Genomic DNA, 15,912 nt, shown 5'->3' on the forward strand with positions numbered 1-15,912 from the left:
AGATGAAGAGTTCTGGGGAAGGACAGGTGGTGATAAGGTTGCATAAAAATATGAACACACCTGACCACTGAACTGTACACTTAAAAACAGTTAAGACGGCAAAATGTATGTTACATTTAAGATTTATCACAATCTTCAAAATTAAGAAAAAAAAGTTCCGTGAGCTCTGCCACATGAGGTGAAGGTGGGGAGTGTGGGTGTGACTGAGAACAGGGCTGACAGAGAAGGCACAGGAAAGGGAGCATAAGGGTAAGAGGGAGGTGGTTCACGAGCATGGGGTTTGGGGGACACAGAGCGCAGAGGAAGAGGGTGCAGAAGGTAAGTGCACACAGAAGTTCAAAGGTGTTGTGTGTTTAAGGGGCACTCAGGCGTCCGAGGGCACACAGAGGATAAGTGTGCAAAGCAGTGGAGGGTGCAACACATATATCGGTTAAGGGATTTGTGTGATAAGGGCTACAGCAGTCCTGGGAACCAAGGGGATATTTGGCAGGGGACAGTGGGCAGAAGTGACGAAGGGCAGGGCTGGGTAAAAGGAACAGGTGAGTTGGTTCATGTCCACAAGGAATAAAGAACACAGGGGAGGAGGAGTCTATGCTTTGGAAGATTTAAGGACTCTCTCGATGGTGGGATGTAACAGAATGACACTACAATAGATGGAAGGCAGACCTGGTCTCCTGTGAATTCCAACCACAGGCCACTAGTATCTTCCCTACTTGGTGCTCATCCTCCTTAACCACTTCCTTCCCATGAAATTCTGCACCTCTTTCCCCAGAACCCAATATGCCTCATACCCTTCACTCCCCTGCACACTTTGTCTCCCTGTACCCGCAAACATGGCAATGCCCCTGTGATATTCAGCACACAGTCTTTATCCCTCTGCCTTCTTTCTTCTCCTGCCCTCTCTTCTCCCCTCACTCGCAAGACCTCTGCACCACCATCCAGTCCCTAAGTCCTTCTTTCCCTGTGTCCTCTCTCTCACCTGCTCTGTCACTCACCCATGCACTGCCACTCTCCTACACGCCCCAATGTTCCTACCACATGTCCTGACCTAAGCTGGTATTGTTTATAGCACTTTTAAAAGACTGCATATTATAAATACTGCCTTTGTAGGCTATTGCAGGATTAGGACTATAAAGGGTGGAAAGAGAAGGCCCCATTTTTAGGCATCCAGAGATATGGAGGTATAACTATTCTTCTGGGGGGTGCCTAGGTGGCTAAGTCGGCTAGATGTCTGGCTGGATTTCAGCTCACATCATGATCTCACGGTCTGGGAGATCAAGCCTCATGTCTGACTCCATGATGAGCGTGGAGCCTGCTTGGCATTCTCTCTCTCTGTCCCTCCCCCACTCACGCATGTGCACTGATGCGCTCCCTCTCTCTCTCAAAATGAATAAACATTTACAAAAATTGAAAAAAAAATAAATCTTCTGTATGAGAACATGCTATTGAGGTGTACACATGCTGGGTGACTCTGTGGTTTTATGAAAAGGAGTAACTGTCAAGGCTGTGTTTGCAAGTTTGTGTGTGGTGTGTTCCAGAATGTTTGAATGTATAGCTAAGGTGATGTCACAGTAAGTGTTCGTGTGTGTGTGTGAATGCATATGAGTGTGTATTTCACTGCGTGAGTGTGCATGCAATTGTGTCTTTGTGGAAGTGTATAAATGAATGTGTGTGTGCGTGTGTGTGTGTGTGTGTGTGTGTGTGTGTGTGTAGTCTGGACTGCCCACCATCGTAGCTCCAAACCCTGACTTGAAAACTGGGGGTGATTGGACGGTGAACCCGTATCAAATTGTGGATTTGTGTGTAAGAAAAATCAAAGAGCCAACCTGAACTCCGATTTATGTTTGTTAATTATCAAAGCATCAAGTGCTCATGCTGCAAATTTAGCCAAAGTGTGGAGAACTGGTAACCTTTTGCTGCTCTGGAATTAGGTAAGTAACACTGGCTAATATGATAGTTTTAGGAATGGTAGAATCTCCCTGTTAAGCCATCTGATCCCACTGCTTTTACTTGTGAGGGGCCCTTTTAGAACCTTCTCTCTTCCTTCTGTGGGTATTGTTCTGTGACCACTTCCTATCATTAGAGGGAGGTCGACAATGGTAAAGGTTATTTTCCTTCAAAATTTCCATTAATAATTGGCAATTAATTGTGCAAATGAGTCCAAATTTGGACTCTGATGTTTGAGTTCAATGGTTTCAGTTTGTAAATTGCTGGCATCATGTTCTTTGTCTATTTGCATCTCTTTGAAAGCCCTTCCTAAGTATTTGGTCTCTTTCCATTTCTCTGCGAATGACTTAAACGCTCAGTGGAATGAAGCCTGGGAAAGAACTAGACATTGGGGAAAGTGCTTGGGGAAGCAAAGATCCCAGTGAGACACATGTAATGGCTGCCAGTTCCTCACACAGCAGACCCTGGCATTTCCTGCTGTCCCTCCTATGAGACCCCGTCTGCCTCCAGGGATAATGGAAAAGAAAGAGCCTCTCAAAATTACTCCAATACTCTCTTAGGAGACGCTAACTAGAAACTTGTAATTGTTTTTGGTAATTAGCAACAGGAAAAAAAGGTTTCAGAAAAGTCTTCTCAACTCCCAAGCCTATGCTCCCATTGCGGCCACAGATGAAATGGTAATTGCAGTTCTAATGGAGATGATCTGACAGAATTGCGAACTCATGTCAGGGTCTGGCTGCCTGTAGTGACCATCACACTGAGCCCACTCTCCTGGCAGCAGGAAAGAGTCAGGTATTTTCTATTTCAGTTTGAGAGGCAGAATCTGTACGGGAAGGAGGCATATCAGGATTCTGCATAGGTGACTATGTCAGAAAAAGGCATTCTCTGGTTTTAAACCTGGTCCAGTGCCAAAGCACACAGGAAGGAGAATTCCTGAGGTATTGGATGAGCTAGTAAAGAGAGATGGGAGTTCTACATCCTACCTGATGGCTCCAAATGCAATATAGTAAAATCCTCTCTGGCAGAGTTTGGTGGTATTTAATGTAATAATAAAAACTGAGTTTTAAGGTGCTTAAGGATGTAGTTGTGAAACCAATCTTCCATTCCGGCCTACTTTACAGGAATCACAGACCAAAATTTCAGGATTACCAGAGGTGCATCTATAATACCTCCATGCTTGGAATAAAGAGTACGATGAATTTGTAGGAATTATCTGATCCCACACAGAAGGTGTATCCAAATGGTAATGGCTTGAATGGAAAGATTATCTCTAACTCTGGAGACAATTAATGGAGACCATAATGGGTCTCTTGAAAACTCTGCAGTCTATTGATTATGGTGAAGCTATTTCCCTCTTAAATTTAGGGGAGGAACATTAAAGGAAAGGTTGACATAATAATTATGTGTTTCACATAGCAACTGCCTCGCTCCTACAATCTTGTTACAAAGGTACCATGCTAATGTGGGATTCTGATAGGGAGTATATGGGAAGTCTCTGTACCTTCCGCTCAATTTTGCTGTGAGCCTAAAACTGATGTAAAAAATGAAGTCTGTTAAAGTATTTATATTCTCATTATAATCCAAAAATCTACTATATCAATTTATAAAATACACAAGATTTCATGCTTTACGCCTGCCATCTTGTACATGCATCGTTTACGAATATGGCATCGGTGCAAATAATTTTAGTTAACTCTGATATTAATAGTAAATATGGGATCTAAAAATAATAATTCAGCTTCTGGCCTACAGTATTTTGTCATATATGGGTGTTTTATGTCCCCAAATGTAAGGAATGCTGTTGATTATTCCACAATTTCTGTGATAGGTGCCATTATACTTGTGTTCTTGATATAAAAGCAAATGAGCCTTTTCGTTGCCATTCTATTATCAGGCCGGTCTTGCATCCATCATACATAACTTGTCACGGAGCAGGTTCCTGTAGTATTCTGTTGCCAGCAATGCATCTACATTTCCTAAGCTTTCTAAAGCTTTATTCATAACTGATACTGGCCTATAAAGCTTTACAAATAAATGGAAACTTGTTATATCTGACACTGCAATAACAAACATCTAAAGTCAGCTGACAAGGTATAAAATGAAAACTAATAGAAATTTGGATGATTTGATGAACTAGCTTTCAGTAGAGTAGTAGTTTAATGCACTGTATTTGTTACCAGCCATTAAATTACATACAAAATGGATACTGGACTTGAAAATTCCCTGAGCAGACAAAAAAAATTGAAGCCACATAAGAAAAACTAAAATCTAGCTTATTTCATGAACATAAGCAAAATATAGGTTATTTCTTGTGAATGCCTCTGATAATCATAAAAATTTATCTTCCTAAAAATGGCATAAGACAATCACCTTTAACCAACCCCTTGTCATCTGGAAACCCCCATTGTAATAACCAACCACTGTAATCCCTTTACAAGCCATCCCGTAACATTACGCCCCTGACCTTCTTATCAGTTTTAATTTTGAAAACTCCCTGTTCATGAACATTTCTCACATGCACAATAAACTCTTACTAAATACTATGTGTTGATTTGGGTGTTTTGATTCTATTTCTGGATTTTTGACACAGCCCACCCATTTCAAGTCCCCACTCTGCCCTAAGGAGCAACTTTTGACAAATGTTTAACCTTTCTGTGTGTATGTTCTCTTCATCTGCTAATTACAGCCACGGCAGTGCCAGCCCCACAGATTTGTGAAGCATGAAGGCTTCACTCACATGAGTGCCTTCACAGGACTGATTTTACATTATGAGGGCTCTTTAAAAGTTATATGTTCAACCTCTGGAAAACTCTTAGTAAAAGAAAAACATTAAGCCAACATTTCTTAGTAGAACTAATGGTAAGTGGAGAATATTGGATTGCAATTGACGTGATACATCTAACCTGTTCTCATTCAGGGTCCTTTAGCTTAGAAGACAAATTCAGTCACTGGGAACTGACAAGATAGCTGCCAGGGACTCGGCAGTGGGAATGATATCATCATAGACCACAGCTGGAATCCTGGGCAATTTCTCTCTTCTTCACCATCATATCATCCTTTACTTTGCAAGTCAAGGTCCATAGATTTGATACTTAAGCACCTGATTATAGCCAACTCATTGGGCATTCTGCCTAAAGGAGTCCCCACACAATGACACCTTTTGGGTTGAGACGTTTCCTCAATGATTTTGGATGCAAACATTTTTTGTATGTCCAGGGAGTGGGCACGGCATGTCTACGGGTAACACCTGCCTCTTGAGTGTCTTCCAGGCCATTATGATCAGTCTCAGGAACTCCAGGTGGACAATAAAGTGAAAGCTCCCAAGTACATAAGCACCTCCATATTCCTGTGCTGAATCCTACACATGCTGGTAAACACAATTTTTCTTATGTATATCACCAGTAAACAGAGCAACAAAAACAAAAAACAAATGATTTTGGATACTGTTCTTGGACAGTACCAGAGACTTACTGTATGCAGCGTCATCATTCCGTGATGTGTTATGTTTGGAGCCCATGATCTGGGCCATGATGGTTTTCATTCTGCACAGACACAAGCAGTGGGTCATCTCATTAATAGGACCAATGTTTCCTCCAGATCATCCCAAGTCCAGAGCTACCAAAACCATCCTTCTCCTGGTGTGCACCTGTGTCTACTGTAACATCCTTTCCTCCACCTTTCAAGTCATTTTGTCTCTTTTTGATTAACACCAACTGGATGCTCTTGAGTACCACTTCAGTCATTACTGTTTCCCAACCATCAGCCCTTCTGCTCATGAGTCAAGACCCCAGTTTATCCATGCTCTGCTTTGCCTAAATAACATGAAGTCCCTCATCTAGGAGGAACACGTAAACTAGGTGTTTTCGCACAATATTCAGTCATTTACTCACTCCTCCCCCTTGGGATTGTACGAAACAGTGACATTACAAGAGTGTTGGTAAACACACACACACGTACACATATTTGTATATTATAAATGTATGCTGTGTGTTTGCACATGCGTATGTGCATACCAATCTGATTATGATTACCCATCAGGCAACAGTATCGGAAAATTGCATATAACAATGTAAAACTGAGAATTTAAAATACTGATCTTTATCTTGCCCTTCTAGTTGATGATCCTGTCAAAATACATGGAATGTACTTTTCATTTATCTACTTTAGTTCTTATGTCCTAGCTATGTCTCTTGATAAACATATCCAAATGAAGTCAAATAATATTTGACTTTAACAGGATTAACTAGTCTCTTTCTTGAGAAGCGAGTGTGTGCACGTTCACATGTACATGCAAGCAGAGGAGGAGCAGAGGGAGGGGGGAGAGTGAATCCCAAGAGGTTCCAGGCCCAGCAGAGCCCAACATGGGGTTCGATCTCACAAATATGATATCATGACCTGAGCTGAAATCAGGAGTCAGACGCTTAAGTGACTGAGCCACCCAGGCACCCCAATTAACTTATCTTTCAAGTTTAATAATGGGCAAATTTGGAAAGCATTTGCCAAGTTATTATGTATGCTTCATGATACCTGTTCTATTTTCTTATTCTTCCAATGTTGACTTCTGTGCTTATTTTAATAATTCGACATTTTACCCCTTTTTATCGGTGCTATAAACTTAACATCTCATAGATTCCAACCCAGAATTGACTTGTAAAAACTAATCATTATGTAAAGTTATTTAATATAGTTAATACAGATGACAATATAGGGTCATTGCATATTAACCTATTTACCTTCTTACAACTAATTTGTTTAGTTGCCGATATGTATTAAAAAAATATTTATGCACAACTCATGAGTGCACTAAGATACCAAACTGAACACACCTGTGTATAGATCCTAGATTAAAACAATTTCACCTCTTTGCAATTCGCATGAATGGAATCCTACAGCAGGAACTCTTTTGTATTTGGCTTTTAAAATTCCACATGTTTGTCAGGACGCCTGGGTGGCTTAGTCAGTTGAGTGTCTGACTTCGGCTCAGGTCATGATCTCGTGGTTTGTGAGTTCAAGCCCCGCATTGGGCTCTGTGCTGACAGTTCAGAGCCTGGAGCCTGCTTCAGATTCTGTGTCTCCTCTCTCTGCCCATGCCCCCCTTGTGCTCTGTCTCCCAAATATAAATAAATGTAAAAAAAAGTTTTTTTAAAATACAATTCCACGTTTGTTAATTTATCTGTATTTTCTCATGCTGTTGGTGTTAGAATTCCCTTGTCTGAATATGAATCAGTCAAGTTAACCCTTTTGTCCATGCACACAAAAGTGGGTTTCAGTTTGAGGCTATCATGAATAGCACTGGCATGTAAACGCTACAATGTGGTTTGGTGATACATGTATGTATTTCTGTTGGGTACATATGAGATAGAGGAACTTTTGGGCCACAGGTCTGTATCTACTCAGCTTTTGGAGATAACTGCCAATTTTCCAAAAATGTTTGTGTGAATTTCATACCCACCAACAGTGTACAACATGCCTAGTTTATACACGTCTTTATTCATGCTTAGTATTTTCTGTCATTTTCACTTTAGTCTTGTGGTTGGTGTGTGATATTAAACTAGGTAGTGACTTTATATGCAGTTCCTTTATTACTTAGGAAGTTGATCTTTTTTTTCATTGCTGTTGTTGTTTATTAGATATTGGGTACTTTTTTCTTGAAGTGTCTGCTTTTATTTTGTTCATTTTTTCCTGTTTTATTTTCTATCATTTTCTTACTGAATTTTATAAAGTTCTTTACGTATACTGGATGGAAATCCTTTCTTGGCTCTATCTCTTAGTGTCTTTTGATGAGTAGCAGCTCTCAATTTGTCCTCCTTTATAGTTAATGTCGTTCTGTTTAAGAAGTCCTTTTATAAAATCTCATAGGTGTTGTTTCCTTTTCAAAACACCATTTATACCTTTAAAGTTTCCATCAGCATCCATTTGGAAACTATTTGTTTTATGTATAGGTAGTGACTTAAGTCTTTTTTTTCCCCCCCTTCAAGATAAAATGTGATATTTGGTTTTCCTTTTTGGTTACTGATCATTGCCTCACCTGGTTTAACATCACCTTGCCTTGGCAGCTTTCTGTCCAGCCTCCTGGTAATTCTCTCTCTGGGTCTCTTTCAATGCTTACGACCCCAGTGTACCACACTACCAAGGTTAGTCTTGGTGTCAGAAATCTTCAGTGGAACTTTCTGTTCAGAGGATTATTTCCCCTGCTTTACAGGGAAAGCTGCACCATTGAATTATCATTTCAAGGATTTTTGTTGGCCTCAGGCAATGCCTACAGTATCCCCCCTTCAGGGAAAAGGGCAAATTACTTGACCACCATAAAAATAATGCTTCCCCCTGAGGCAAAAATTTGGGCAGTTTTTGCTTGTAACAACTTTAAAAGGTTGAGATTCTTAAGTCCTAAGCACTGACATTACTCAGTGGTAGTGCAAACGTACTAAGTGCACGGCGTCCACCTGGGTCTCTTTGCATCACCGCCATAGGACTTGAGGAGTACCAGGGGAACAAATGCAAACATGAAGCTCTTGCTGTTTACTGTGTCATTATAAATAAATAATAAATAAACAAAATAAATGATACAATCTTATCTTAGACCCAGGAGTCTCATGCCTTCCATCAGCATTCATGAAATAGACAGGATTTATCTTGCAAATGGGGTAAAATCTAAGACAATTCTTCACATTTTTTTTTTTTAATTTTTTTTTTTTTAAAGTTTATTTATTTTTGAGACAGAGAGAGACACAGCATGAACGGGGGAGGGGCCAAGAGAGAGGGAGACACAGAATCAGAAGCAGGCTCCAGGCTCTGAGCCGTCAGCCCAGAGCCCGACGCGGGGCTCGAACTCGCGGACCGCGAGATCGTGACCTGAGCTGAAGTCGGACGCTTAACCGACTGAGCCACCCAGGCGCCCCAATTCTTCACATTTCTTGACAGTCTTAGTGAGGATGAGATACTGAGAGAGATGAACCTTTGTTCTCAAAGAGGCAATTACAAAGACCTTTCAGAATCCTCAGAATCCTCCTCAACTTCCTAAGTAATAAAGGAACTGCAAATAAAGTCACTCCCTGGTTTAACATCACACACCAACCACAAGACTAAAGTGAAAATGACAGAAAATACTAAATGACAGGGGATATGAAAAGGCTTCCTGGGACAAATTTACCCAAGAGCTGGGCCAGGTGGCATTAGGGGCCTGTACTGTCCTACCTGTTAAAGAGGCTGATGGTTAAGAGGCAGGCCCAAAACAAGACGCTTGACTGTAGTTTATTATTTATTTTTGAGGAGTTAATCAAGACTGACACAGAAATGGATGAATAAAAAGCATTACACTTTCATATCACTGACCTGTAAACAGCCAAAGGCTACTGAAAACAAAAAGGCAATGTGCCTATGAGGGTCATGTCAGCAGAATGGCAGAACAGTATGCCCAGAAAGCTCCTTTCCCCAATAGACTCAGTGACTCAACAACCATAAACAGATGAATTCCTTTTGTAAGAAATCCATAAGCTAGTTGAGAGGTTCCTGCATCCTGGGTGAATGTCAAACCAGTCAGACTGAGACCAGTAGGAAAATTTGAGTCTCCTTGCCATAATACCTACCCCTGGCATAGCTCTTAGCTTTCCCCTTAGGGAAGAAAGAGCTGGATCAAACGTCAAAAGTTCCAGCTTTTCCAAAGGCTACCCAAGGGACTGGCTTGTTTTGTGTCTCAGACAGCTGACGGGACCTGGCATATTCTAGATGCCTGGAGACCAGTGAGAATAAACACAGGTTTAAACCAACATACAACCAGGCGCCATAACCCCTCTTTCAGCTCAACACAGTACGGGCAGAAGAAAAATTTCAGATACCATATTCTCCCTGGGCAGAGAAAGAATGGACCACATGTCCAAAGTCCCAACTTCTCTGTGGGATGCCTGAAGGACTGGCTTCTGTCTCACCTGTCTCAGACTGACAGGACCCAGCATATTTTAGATGCCTGGGGCCACTACAACAAAGATGGTATTTCGGACTAGTGTGAAGATTTGAGAGACTCCCAGAATCTACAAGACCAGTCCATGGAGACTGGTAGAGGTGGCTGGGTTTTTCTTAATGCACGGATACCAACACAGAGTCAAGGAAAATGATGAAACAGGGAAATATATCTCAAACAAAGGAATGAGATAAATCTCAAGAAACCAACTCTAATGAAATGGAAATAATATGATTTACCTGACAAAGAATTCAAAATAACCATCATAAGGTTACTGAATGAGGTCAGGAGAACAATGCATGAACAAAGTGAGAATTTCAACAAAGACAGAAGAAATATTAAAAAAAAGAGAAAAAGGTATCCGGGGTACCTGGTAGCTCAGTCAGTTAAGTATCCGACTTCGGCTCAGGTCATGATCTCACGGTTCATGGGTTGGAGCCCAGCATCGGGCTCTGTGCTGACAGCTCAGAGTCTGGAATCTGCTTCAGATTCTGTGTCTCCCTCTCTCTCTACCCCTCCCCCTCCCCTGCTCATGTTCTGTCTCTATGTCTCACTCAAAAATAAACATTTAAAAAATTAAAAAAAAAAAAAAAGAAAAGAAAGAAAAAAGTATCAAACGGAAATCTTGGAGCCAAAGGATAAAACAACTGAACTGAAAGATTTACTTCAGGGCTGAACAACAGTCTAGAGCAGAAGAAAGGATAAACATAGGCTGAAAGTGAAGGGTTGGAAAAAGATATTCCATGCAAATAGAAACCAAAGAGAGCAAGAGTGGCTACACTTCTATTGGATAAGATAGGCTTTCAGGCAGTATCAGTCACAAGAGACAAACAAGGTCACTATATAGTGATAAAGGAGTCAATCCATCAGGAGGATGTAACAAATGTAAATATATATAAGCCAGTACTCGAGTACCTAAATATTTAAAGCAAATGTTGACAGAGATGAAGGGGAAAATATAATAATACGATAATGCAAAAGGACTTCAATACCCCACTTTCGACATTGATGGATCATCCAGACGAAAAATCAGCAAGGAAATAGCAGACTTAAAGAACACTATAGCCCAATGGACCTAACAGACACACATGGAACATTCTATCCAACAGCACCAGAAAACAATCTTTTCGAGTGTACCTGGAGCATTTTATAAGGCAGATCATACGTTGGGCTACAAAGCAAGTCTTAACAAATTTAAGAAGACTAAAATCCTATCAAATATTTTTTCCAACACATAATGGCATGAAACTAGAAATCAATAAAAAGAATAAAACTGGAAAATTCACAAAAATGTGAAAACTAACACTCCTGAACCAACAAATAAAAAAAGTCAAAAGGGAAATCAGAAAGTATACTGAGACAAATGAAAATGGAAACACAACATACCGAAAGTTATAAGATGCAGCAAAACACTTTTAAGGCGGAAGTTTATGTAATGCACAGACACCAACATTAAGAAAATGCCTACATTAAGAAAAATAAGATCTCATATAAGCAATGTAACATCATATCTCAAGAAACTAAAAGAAACCTAGCAGAAGGGAGAAAATAATAAAGATCAGAGCAGAAAAAAGTGTAATAGAGACAAGATGGACAAAAGAAAATCAGTGAAACTAAGGATTGGTTCCTTTAAAAAAGAAAACTGACAAATTGTTAACTAGACAAATCAAGAAAGAGACTCAGAAAAATTGTAAATGAAAGAGGAAACATTTTAACTGATTCCACATAAATACAAAGGATCATAAGAAACTACTATGCAAAATAATATGCTAATAAACTGGATAATCTAGAAGACAGATAAATTCCTAGATACATACAACCTACCATTCCTGGATACTGAAGAAACAGAAATCTGAACAGACCAATAATAAGGAGACTGAATAAGGAATCAAAAACCCAACAAAGAAAAGCTCAGGTCCAGTTCATTTCACAGGTCAATTCTACCAAACATTTAAAGAAGAATTAACAACAGCCCTTCTAAAACTCTTCCAAAAAGTTGAAGAGGAGGGAATACTCCTAAACTCATTTTACAAGGTCCACAAGACCCTGATACCAAAGTCAGAGAAGGACACTACAAGGAAACAAAACTACAGGTCAATATACCTGATGAATATTGATGCAAAAATCCTCAACAACCAACTAGCAAACCAATTTCAATAGCATATTAAAAGTTCCATACATCACAATCAAATAAGATTTATCCTTGGGATGTAAGGATGGTCCAACATATGCAAATCAATAAATGTGACAGACCACATTAATAGAATGAAGAATAAAAATTATAGAATCATCTCAATAGTTGCAGAAAGCACCTAAAACTCAGTATCTTTTCATAATGAAAACTCTCAACAAATTGAGTATAGAAGGAATGTACCTCAACAAAATAAAGGTCATATATAATATGCCCACAACCATATATACTTCTTCATATATAATATGCCCACAACTGTAAAACTCATACTTAAGAGTTACAGCCGAAGCTTTTCCTGAGATTAACAATGGTGCCCACTCTCACCACTTCTATTCAATATATAATGATAAATATAGTAACCAGAATAAATCTGCAAGAAAAAAAAGGCATCCAAATTGGAAAGGACAAAGTGAAATTATCTGTTTGCAGATGATATGATCTTCTATGTAGAAAAGCCTAAAAATTCCAGAATAAAAGTGTTAGAATAAATGAATTCAGCAAAGTAGCAAAATAAAAGGTCAACAGAAAAATCAGTTGCATTTCTATATACTAGCAATGAACAATCTGAAAAGATTACAAAAACAATTTCATTTATAAGAGCATAAAAAAATAAAATAAGGAATTAACCTTATTTAATTAAGGTGAAAGATTTCTACAATGAAAGCTACTAAACATTTCTGAAAGAAATTAAAGACCTAAATAAATGGAAATGTATTCCCTGTTCATGGAATGGAAGACTTACTATTGCTAAAATGTCACTATGACCCAAAGCCATCTACAGATTCAATGCAATCCCTATCAAAACCTCAATGATGTTTTTTGCAGAAAAAGAAAAACCCATCCCAAACTTCCTATGGAATCTCAAGGGCCCCTAAAAACCAAAACAAAGAACAAAGCTAGGACTCACTTTCCTGATTTGAAAACAAGGCTACTGTAATCAAAATATCATGGTACTGGCATTAATGGTCAAATGATTTTTGAGTGCCAAGACCATTCAACAAATGGTACTAGGAAAACTGAATACCCACAGGCAAAAAAAAAAAAAAAAAGTTGGATCCCTACTTAACGCCATATACAAAAATTAACTCAACATGAAACAAAGACCTAAATGTAAGAGCTAAAACTGTAAAACTCTTAGGAGATAATGTAGGTCAAAACCTTCATGACATTAGATTTGGCAATGATTTCTTAGAAATGACACCAAAGGTACAAGTAAAACAATCCTACAATATTCAGCCTCTTATGTCTGGCTGCTTTCACCCGACATGTTTCCAAAATTCACCCATGTTGTAGCATGTATCAATACTTCATTCATTCTATGGCTGACTCATATCCATTATATGGACACACTACATTTCATTTGTCCATTCATCAGTTGATGGACATTTGGGTGGTTTCCACATTCGGGCTATTGTCAAGAATGTTGTTACCAATATTTACGTACAAGTTCTTGTAAGGACGTATGTTTTCAATTCTCTTGGGTATATACCTAGGAGTGGAATGAGTGGGCAAAATGGTAACTCTGTGGGACCAACACATTGTTTTCCAAAGTGACTATACCATTTACATTCCCATCAGCAGTATATGAGTCCAGTATCTCATCCTTACCAACATTTATCTGCCAATGTACAGATATACAAATTATTCCTGTATATCTATCTTGCATACTGCAATCTTGCTGAACTTGTTTATTAGACCCTTTTTTTTTTTTAGTGGATTTCTTAGGATTTCCTATACAAGGTCATATCATCTGCAAATACAGTTCTACTTCTTCTTTTCCAATCTGCATGCCTTTTCATTTTTCTTGCCTCATTACTCTGAGCTGTTATCACAAGGTTGAAAAGAAGTGGCAAGAGTGGATATTTTTGTCTTGTTCATGATCTTATGTGGTAAGCATCCAGTCTTTCACCATTACATTAGTTGCAGGTTTTTGTAGATACCTTTTATCAGGTTAAGGGAGTTCCCTTCTATTTCATTTGTTGTTTTTTATTATGACATCATGTTGGATTTTGCCAAATGTCTTTTCAGCATCGGTGATCACATGGTTTTTATCTTTTGATTTTTCTGATGTTAAATTAACATTGCATGACTGGGATAAATTTCATTTGATCATGGTGCCTAATTCTGTGTACTGATGGATTTGGGTTGCTAGTATTTAGTAGAGGTTTTTCGTATCTATGTTCATGAAGGATATTGGTCTGTGGTTTTCTTCTGGTGTTGTTGTCTGGTTTTAGTATCAAGGTAACGTTGGCTTCGAAATGAGTTGGGAAGTACTATTACTTTTGCAAAGAGTTTGTGAAAAGTTGGTATTAATGCTTTAAATGTTTTGGTAGAATTTACTCAAGCCATCTGGGCCCGGACTTTTGTGGATACTCTTGATTACCCATCAAATGCATTCCATATATTCCTGATATAGAGATTTCTGCTGTGATGTATATTCTACGTAAGAGGAAGCTAAGCTCTAAAGTTAGGCTTTGCTTAGACTATAGTAGTTCAGGAGAGATCAGGTTTTGCCCCCAATAACTCATTAAAAAGCTTACCGTGGATTTCTAGATTTTGCATCATGGTTAAGAGACCAGGACCCTATTTCCCATAGTGCCAGCCATGCTCTGCTTCTTGTCGCCTAGCTTATAGGGCCAGCTTTCCTCCTTGGCTAGGACCTAAAAGGATCTTGGGCTACTAGAAGAAATTAAGGCACTTCTTCTTCTGGGAGAGATTTGTGGAGTTCTGATCTGGTATGTCCATAAGAGCCCACATCAGACACCCAAAACACTCTGGGTCTGTTTCGTCGTCATCTGAAAAACACAGCTGCACAGAGGACTAAAGGGAGTGGTTGGAGCAGGGATTTCCTTAGACAGGAGGGCCGATGACAAGGCACGTGCTGAGGCTTTAAATTTTGATTAGATCTGAGAACAGGATGGGGACAGGGCCTTCCTTCCAGCTTCATCTTGTGTAACTTCCCTGTGCGTTTGAAAAGCAGAAGTGGCCTCAAGCCTACCTCCTCAATCTGCTCTCCTCGGCCACAGCCCCCACTGAGGCCCTGCCCCTGCCCCCTAGGATCACCATCCCAGCCTCCTCTCTGGCCCCCTGGCCTCATCTGACCCCAGAAGGATCTCCCCTAAATCTTGCTGGATCTTGTCCCTCAGGGTCACAATCAATCCCTTCACTGTATTTGAGGGCTCTTCAAAATCCGCCCCCACATACTTCTCCCCAGTGCCACTCTCCACACTGAATTACTTCTGTTTCCTGAGGAGTGAGGAGGGAAAGCTTTCCAGGCAGAGGTCCGTGTTACGCGCAAAGGGTTGGCGATGTCGAAGCACGTGTAGCTTTGCAGGAACCGAGACGGTTTCTCAGAGAAGAGCAGACGGTCTCAGGAGGCTTGAACCCTGGTTGCCAGGATGACTGCATCCTTCCCTTTACTCCCAGATCCAAGTGTTACCCGGTCTCAATCTGTCCCCTTGAGAAGCTTCGCTGCCCTTTTCACCCACCACCTCCCCAGCCGCACGGCACCTGCTCCAGCTCCAAACTCCTCTCTTGCTTAGACCACATCCTCCAGGTCCTCCCACCCCCTTTAATTCTGATGCTGTCGCTCCTTCACCAAAATCCCTGTGGCCGCTCTCGGCCTCCAGGATAAAGTTTACGTCTTCGGCTTCTCCAAATGCCCTATGCGCTCTGCCTTCAGCCTCACCTTGTGCTGTTGATGCCTCCACCTGCCTCCAACAGAGCTAAGATGGAACTCGAAGTTTCTCTCTGGACCATGTGTCAGAGACTATTACTGGCAGCCCCCAGTGAACCATACCCTCCAGGTTTTCACATC

The 15,912-nt window shown here is 40.2% G+C and overlaps 1 pseudogene; it reads left to right on the forward strand.

The window, feature by feature from the left end:
* The first annotated feature begins 273 nt into the window (after positions 1–273).
* On the forward strand, positions 274–5,654 carry LOC131500142 (vomeronasal type-1 receptor 4-like; annotated as a pseudogene).
* Positions 5,655–15,912: the final 10,258 nt, after the last annotated feature.

This window comes from Neofelis nebulosa, chromosome 17, assembly GCF_028018385.1.
Source record: "Neofelis nebulosa isolate mNeoNeb1 chromosome 17, mNeoNeb1.pri, whole genome shotgun sequence".
Classification (NCBI taxonomy): Eukaryota; Metazoa; Chordata; class Mammalia; order Carnivora; family Felidae; genus Neofelis; species Neofelis nebulosa.